An 8,874-nucleotide genomic window follows, 5' to 3' on the forward strand; every position below is an offset into this window, starting at 1 on the left:
TGGCCTTAGTTTTTAATTGATATTACCCGAAATGTATGGGAATATCGATTCGGTTGTAATTTATTGTGATCTCGTATCACCGTTTTGTAATTTAATAGATTTATTGTTATTTTATTTACAAATGTATAATAGGAAATTATGTAATTTATTATGTAATTTATTTATTCCGGAGATCCTTGATGACGGTGCCACTCGAGAAGGCGATCCATTAAAGAATGTTGCCTTGAAATGCGTGCCAAGACCGAAGTTCAAGGGAGCAAAGAAGTTGGTTTCCGAATTTGTAATAGTTTATTAGATTTACTATTATAGGAAGGCCATACTAGGATTTTATTTATGCTTTGCATTTTATTTATATGTTGCATGCATCGCTAAATCGCCATAACTAAAACATGCATTATCATTTTTAATCGAGTATATCGACCGTGTCAATTATAATTATCGTAGTTCACCGCTTTAGTGTAACGCCCCGTAATTTCAGACCGTTAATATATTTCGAAAATAATTTATTAATCAAATAAAATTTGATATTTAAGTATTTAAAGTAAAAATAATTCAAAGAAATATAATTTTATTATATTTTGAAGAAAAGTATTTATTTTGATAGTTTCGAAATGTTTAAAAATAGTTTAATCCGTGTAAAACTTTTTATTTCGAAATAAGGGCATATCGGGGGGGGGGGGGGGAGGAAATGACAATTCTTTTGAACGTTGGGTAAACGAATTTGGAAATGGGTCGTATGAGTATTCAATTTTCTTGTAATCTCGTGTTTAAGAACTTTGGTCTTGTCGGAATTTGCATTTGACCAACGGTTTTAATTATTATAGATACGAGCCAAAACCGACTCGTAAAAATCCCGACTAAACCCGCACCTTTCCTTTCTTTCTCTCCTTTCCCGCGGACACCTCTCCCCCTCCCTTCTTTTTTCTGATTTTTCTCTTCTATCATCTTCCTTCATATTCCAAAAACACCATTAACATAAAACTTAAGCTTTTAAGCCAAAAATCATCATAACTTTCGCATTTCTTGACGGATTTTCATAAAATTTATATTTCCGGAATCCCCTCGTCGAGATCTACAACCTAGTATGTATTAATTTCAGTTTTCTTGAAGTTGTTTTAAGACGAATTTTGGCACAAATTCGGTATTTATACTTATAAATGTGTTTTTATTGTTTATTTAGGTGAAGAATTGGAAGACGAGTTAGGGGACTCGTATATTGTCGAAGATAGCGGATAGTTGCTTGTTAGGGTTTGGGTTTTAAGGTGCTAATTGCTCATTTTCTAGCTTAAGGTAACATATTTTGAGTTACTCGACGAAAAATCGTCACATGCTTTGATTTTTGTATGTTTTTGTGATTTTTAATTAAGTAGTTAATTTCACATGTTAAAATGATTGCATGCATGTTTAATCCATGTATTTTTGTTAGTTTTAGTTAACATGTTAGTATTGGGAACGATTAATTATGAATCAGACGGTCTTATACTGAACAAAAATGGAGAAATGGAGGTGTGGGGGTGGCGGCAGCAGCCCGGCAGGCCCACGGCTGGGCCACGGCTGGCCCGGGTCAGCCCGTTGCTTGTTTCGCGGTTTTTCATGCAATATTTGTCATTTCGGGATCATTATTGTTATAGTTAGTATAAATTACATATGAGTACACTTTTAAATTAAATCGTATTAGTAGTAAAAATTATGTTAATGGTAAAAATTAGGTTTATATTGGTAGTTGCACATGCTAGGGTAAATTATAAAATGAAATTGTAACGATTAGGCTCAAAATGAATTATATAACTATAATTGTAATGTTTTGATGATTGTGCCGAAAACTGAGCCTTAGTCCCTTTGACTGATTCGATGTCAGTTAATTGAGTGATTGGTCAGCCGCAATTTAACCCGTACCTGTCGCAGGGCTGGGGTTGCGGGTAAAAATTCGGTTGGATGAAGTTTTATATGAATTGGATAATCGGCCTTTTTCTTGTTTTAGGCCATTTATTATATTTATGTTTCACATGTGTAGTTAGTTGATTTGAGTAGCTTCTTATATTGTAAAAATGGCCCTAGATTCCCCTAAAGCCTTTAATATTGTTAAAATTGCTAGAATTGGAATGGGTAGTGAATATCTCTTGCAAGTTGTTGTTGTGTTTGTCATAGATAGGTCTTTATAGTCTCTGACGAGTATATGTTCACTGCTTAATAGCCTTTGTGTTCCTGACTAGTGGATTTATATCCAAGTTGGGGCATGACCTCGTTACTTATTTTGATAGTAAGTGGTCAGCTTAAGTACTAGCCAACCCTTTGGTGGTGAAGCAAAAATAGCAACAACACCAAGCTCCATTTTCCACGGTTTTGGGCCATCTCTTAAAATGAGGTCCAATTCCAATTCCGTCTAAGAACACATGCCATTTTCCGGCCTAAGACTCTTCTATGATGAGTTTAGAGCCTTTTTGCCTAGTATATTAAGTCTTGAAGAGGATTAAATCTGGTGCTAAAGAGAACAAACAGCCGGGTGGTCCAATGGGCACGGTTTTGGAGAGAAGCACAACCATCGCTTTCAAGCTTTCTTATTTTGTCTAGGCAAGCTTTAAGGGACCTTTTGCTGCAATTTTGGGTCTTATACTCCTTATGGACGAGCCCCACCAGCTGCCCAAGAAGTCTTTATAAGATAAATAAGTGAAGCATGCCAAAGGAAGCTTGTACAATTACCAACAATCCTCTTTATTTTCATTTGTCTTGTAGCCTTTTGTTTTCTGATTTGTGTAGGGCTTTGAGCCGTTTTTCTTGGAGTATTAGGAGGCTCTTTTGAGCCCTTAGATGCTACTTTAGATGAATGGCTAGGATTGCAACAAGGACTCTATTTAAGGAGCTCATTTCTCATTGTAAAAATCAGATTTGAGTGAATTAAAATATGAGTTTGAAACTGAAGTTTTCAATCAATTTTCTTCTTGCTTAGTGCAGAAAACCCCTCATTACTTAGTGTTTAAGGCGGGATTAAGCTCTTGCTTCGTGATCTTGAGTTTAATTCCAAGGCTTAAACCTGCTTCGTGATCTAGTTTAAGTCATATCTCGGTTACTTGTTCTTGTTTTCGTGTCAAAACAGTCCCAAAGTTTCTGTTTTGTTGCCTTAAGTCATTGTGGGAATTGTTATTTGAATGTTTAGTTCATAAGCATTTAAATTACAATCTTATTTCCATTGCTTTCTTTCAAAGTTATCAAGCTAGTTAGGATCTTATATTCGTCCAAAACAGTGTTTTCGTGCCTTGCTTTGGTTGAATCGTTTATTAGCTTCTAAATCTGTCCTTATATAGTTTGTTAGTCCTTAAAACAGTCCATCTAAGTGTCCAAATCGAGTCCTTTGTTGAGTCTAGTTCTGTCCAAGTTAGTTCTTGTTTTCGAGTCTTATTTGTCCCAAAATCAAGTCCTAAGAGTTTTACTCCAGGTGGACTCCTTAGGGTACTCACTTTGTTTTAGAAAAATTGTGGGTCTTGGGTGCGGTGGTGTGTATCCGCATGTCTAGGTCTGCGCAGATTTTAGGCTAGGGTTGTGTTGTGTCTTGGCCATGTTTTATTAATATTAACCACTGAGCCAAGATACCGGTTCGATTACCTTCCCTACCTCGTGGTATAGACTCGAGTTACAAAGTGACTATTGACCGTACTAAGAACTTATGCCTGTCTTTGATATATTGCCCTTTCTTGTATGGTGATTTTATGAATTGTAATAGATGAGATGTAAGCCGGTTACAATTGATAAAGTTTGGATTACTGCTTGTTATATGTTTCACATGATAGTTTAGTTTGGTCAGTTAGGACTCATATGTTAGAATAATTGATAATTGAATTATTTATCATGTTGTTTACATGTTTCATTACATGTTACATTAAATATGACGATTCGTGGCTGGGAGGACTCGAAGTTACTTCCCACTGAATTGTGGCTTTCGTGTTTGTATAAAATGCGATTGACAGGTACTTGATGCTTAGTTGGGGTTCACGGACGAGCTAGTGAGCAAGAGAACCTTGGACCTAGTTTTGGCTATTTATATAGTAAACCTTTAGACTTTTGGTTTTGTATATATTTTGAAGGGACATATGTCTCCCTCTTTTTCTTTGGGTTGTATTATTATATTTTCTTATCGTTAGCTATGGCATGTAAATTAGTTCGTTAGCATTGCAGGTTTTGGCACCCTCCTCTTGGGAATGTTGGAAATGTTTGTGGTTGGTTTAGGAAAGTTTTTGAAATTACAGGTTTTGTCTAGTCGAACCAATTACAAACATATCCTGTCAGTTTTTCCGTAGAATTTACGCCTTAACTTATCGCTAATTTTTAGGGTGTCACAGTTGGTATCAGAGCTTATTTGCTCCCGACGCACGTTTGTGCACCGCACCTAAAATCACTTGACCTTTAAATAATAAACTTGAGAGATGGGTAGGATGGGTAGAGTTAGGATTTTATGTGCTAGTCTGTTTGTGATTGCTAATTGTTAGGTTTGTTGATTGTTAGTTATTAATTTTGGTGCCGTTAAAGGTTGGTTATGCCAAATGAAGAATGCTTCCACTTTCTCGATATTTCTTTCCGTATTCAGTGTATCTTACCTTAATCTTCCAATTTCGTTGTTCATTCGTCTTTCAAATTCCTCTTATCTCGCCTTGGTAACTACTCTTCAATTCTTTCTCCTGATTCATCCTTGGTTCGTTTTCTCCTTATAACCAAAGTCCATGTAGACACCTTCCTTTTATTCCGCAGGATAGTCCCTTTGTCAAGAGAACCCGGTTTTGAGAGAATGTAACTTTGGAGGGCTTGAACGAGTTGAGAAATTGATTGTTTAAGGTTTGAGTTGTATAGGAGAATATAACTTGGGATCCTTTGGTTAGTCTTGTTAGTTGTGCTTGATATGGGAGCCTAGTGAGTTGAGAAACACCTTGGGATTTATGACTATTGAGAGCTTGTTTGTTATAGATGATTGAGCATGGGTACTACCTTAGTACATAAGATGGAATGAACCTGAGCTACTTCATTTGAGAGTCTTGATGTTTCTTGTGGAAAATTGAAGGAATGATAGTTAGCCCTAATCCTTGTAAGCCTTGAAAGGAATACAATAGGACATTGACGTTGCTTAATGGATTGGTATCGTACTTTGGAATTAGTTAGTTTGTTAAACCTTTTGAGTTGACCAAATCTAGTATAGAGTAGCCCTTGTTGACCTTTCGAAATTTGAGAACACGTGGTTGACCTTTTTAATCATATCTGAATTTGGGAATTTTGGTGGAATGTTGTTCAATGTAGTTCGTAAGTTCAAAGATGTGATTCTAATTTATGGTATCGGAGACTAGAAGTATTAAGTCGTGAGATGAGGGAGTAAACAAGCCATGGTACTTGTGGATGACATAGTAAGTGAAGTTCGATGATGAGAATGGTAAAGGAGATACTTTGGGACATGGATGGTAACAAATGAATTTGTGTAGTTTGTGATAAAAGTGTCTGGCATTTTCTTGTTGTCTGATTTTCCTTCTTCCTTGATCATGAGCGTTACTGCTCATACCTCTTTTCCTTACTTCATCATACTCCTCTCATAAGTTTGATGTTGGTAACCTATGAAACTCTATCTTTGACACCCATTTAGGTTCGACTTCAATTCTTACCTCATGAAATTCATACAGCTCTTTTCATTATTATTCTTACTATAGAACTTTAAACTGAAGTTTTGAAAATACTTTTATGATTTTTAATGGTTTTGACATTAGTGAATGTTGAATCTCGTTGTTGGTGACGTCCCAATAATGGGTTTTCTCATTTATTGGTGTAGAAATATTTTTATATCTTGATATGAATGTGGATGTTCTTGTCTGATCAACGAGAGTATCACCGTTTCATTGAAAAGATACCTATATTTTCTTATAACTATAATTTCTCCTTCTAAGTTTCGAGGACGAAACTTTTTAAAAGGAGGGGTGATTGTAACGCCCCGTAATTTCAGACCGTTAATATATTTCGAAAATAATTTATTAATCAAATAAAATTTGATATTTAAGTATTTAAAGTAAAAATAATTCAAAGAAATATAATTTTATTATATTTTGAAGAAAAGTATTTATTTTGATAGTTTCGAAATGTTTAAAAATAGTTTAATCTGTGTAAAACTTTTTATTTCGAAATAAGGGCATATCGGGGGGGAATGACAATTCTTTTGAACGTTGGGTAAACGAATTTGGAAATGGGTCGTATGAGTATTCAATTTTCTTGTAATCTCGTGTTTAAGAACTTTGGTCTTGTCGGAATTTGCATTTGACCAACGGTTTTAATTATTATAGATACGAGCCAAAACCGACTCGTAAAAATCCCGACTAAACCCGCACCTTTCCTTTCTTTCTCTCCTTTCCCGCGGACACCTCTCCCCCTCCCTTCTTTTTTCTGATTTTTCTCTTCTATCATCTTCCTTCATATTCCAAAAACACCATTAACATAAAACTTAAGCTTTTAAGCCAAAAATCATCATAACTTTCGCATTTCTTGACGGATTTTCATAAAATTTATATTTCCGGAATCCCCTCGTCGAGATCTACAACCTAGTATGTATTAATTTCAGTTTTCTTGAAGTTGTTTTAAGACAAATTTTGGCACAAATTCGGTATTTATACTTATAAATGTGTTTTTATTGTTTATTTAGGTGAAGAATTGGAAGACGAGTTTGGGGACTCGTATATTGTCGAAGATAGCGGATAGTTGCTTGTTAGGGTTTGGGTTTTAAGGTGCTAATTGCTCATTTTCTAGCTTAAGGTAACATATTTTGAGTTACTCGACGAAAAATCGTCACATGCTTTGATTTTTGTATGTTTTTGTGATTTTTAATTAAGTAGTTAATTTCACATGTTAAAATGATTGCATGCATGTTTAATCCATGTATTTTTGTTAGTTTTAGTTAACATGTTAGTATTGGGAACGATTAATTATGGTTCAGACGGTCTTATACTGAACAAAAATGGAGAAATGGAGGTGTGGGGGTGGCAAAGAAGAGGCCGAGCCGGCAGCAGCCCGGCAGGCCCACGGCTGGCCCACGGCCGGCCCGGGTCACTATTTGTTTGTTTCGCGGTTTTTCATGCAATATTTGTCATTTCGGGATCATTATTGTTATAGTTAGTATAAATTACATATGAGTACACTTTTAAATTAAATCGTATTAGTAGTAAAAATTATGTTAATGGTAAAAATTAGGTTTATATTGGTAGTTGCACATGCTAGGGTAAATTATAAAATGAAATTGTAACGATTAGGCTCAAAATGAATTATATAACTATAATTGTAATGTTTTGATGATTGTGCGAAAATCGAGCCTTAGTCCCTTTGATCGATTCGATGTCGATTAATTGAGTGATTGGTCACCGCAATTTAACCCGCACTGTCGCAGGTGGGGTTGCGGGTAAAAATTCGGTTGGATGAAGTTTTATATGAATTGGATAATCGGCCTTTTTCTTGTTTTAGGCCATTTATTATATTTATGTTTCACATGTGTAGTTAGTTGATTTGAGTAGCTTCTTATATTGTAAAAATGGCCCTAGATTCCCCTAAAGCCTTTAATATTGTTAAAAGTGCTAGAATTGGAATGGGTAGTGAATATCTCTTGCAAGTTGTTGTTGTGTTTGTCATAGATAGGTCTTTATAGTCTCTGACGAGTATATGTTCACTGCTTAATAGCCTTTGTGTTCCTGACTAGTGGATTTATATCCAAGTTGGGGCATGACCTCGTTACTTATTTTGATAGTAAGTGGTCAGCTTAAGTACTAGCCAACCCTTTGGTGGACTCCTTAGGGTACTCACTTTGTTTTAGAAAAATTGTGGGTCTTGGGTGCGGTGGTGTGTATCCGCATGTCTAGGTCTGCGCAGATTTTAGGCTAAGGTTGTGTTGTGTCTTGGCCATGTTTTATTAATATTAACCGCTGAGCCAAGATACCGGTTCGATTACCTTCCCTACCTCGTGGTATAGACTCGAGTTACAAAGTGACTATTGACCGTACTAAGAACTTATGCCTGTCTTTGATATATTGTCTTTCTTGTATGGTGATTTTATGAATTGTAATAGGTGAGATGTAAGCCGGTTACAATTGATAAAGTTTGGATTACTGCTTGTTATATGTTTCACAGTTAGGACTCATATGTTAGAATAATTGATAATTGAATTATTTATCATGTTGTTTACTTGTTTCATTACATGTTACATTAAATATGACGATTCGTGGCTGGGAGGACTCGAAGTTACTCCCCACTGAATTGTGGCTTTCGTGTTTGTATAAAATGCGATTGACAGGTACTTGATGCTTAGTTGGGGTTCACGGACGAGCTAGTGAGCAAGAGAACCTTGGACCTAGTTTTGGCTATTTATATAGTAAACCTTTAGACTTTTGGTTTTGTATATATTTTGAAGGGACATATGTCTCCCTCTTTTTCTTTGGGTTGTATTATTATATTTTCTTATCGTTAGCTATGGCATGTAAATTAGTTCGTTAGCATTGCAGGTTTTGGCACCCTCCTCTTGGGAATGTTGGAAATGTTTGTGGTTGGTTTAGGAAAGTTTTTGAAATTACAGGTTTTGTCTAGTCGAACCAATTACAAACATATCCTGTCAGTTTTTCCGTAGAATTTACGCCTTAACTTATCGCTAATTTTTAGGGTGTCACATTTAGTTCACTTAAAACGTGATAGATAATAAATTGACATGACCTCTCGCTAAAAATAAACAATTGAGACATAGCCTTACCAAAAAGTAGAAACCATGAAAACCTATTTCGCGAGGGAGTGCACTCGGCCACCCCGGGGTACAAACCTTGTTACGTAGGGGAAGTGGGTGATAAATGTATATCCACCGAATTCATGTTGATGGGGTTT

General features: G+C 35.7%; 1 long non-coding RNA gene across 1 annotated transcript; it reads left to right on the forward strand.

The window, feature by feature from the left end:
• The first annotated feature begins 6,415 nt into the window (after positions 1-6,415).
• LOC141634354 (uncharacterized) lies at positions 6,416-8,364 on the forward strand. The gene is made up of 3 exons (XR_012539077.1): positions 6,416-6,563; positions 6,662-6,771; positions 8,297-8,364. It is a non-coding gene; the product is annotated as an uncharacterized LOC141634354 (long non-coding RNA).
• Positions 8,365-8,874: the final 510 nt, after the last annotated feature.

The sequence above is a fragment of the Silene latifolia genome, chromosome Y (genome assembly GCF_048544455.1).
Source record: "Silene latifolia isolate original U9 population chromosome Y, ASM4854445v1, whole genome shotgun sequence".
Classification (NCBI taxonomy): Eukaryota; Viridiplantae; Streptophyta; class Magnoliopsida; order Caryophyllales; family Caryophyllaceae; genus Silene; species Silene latifolia.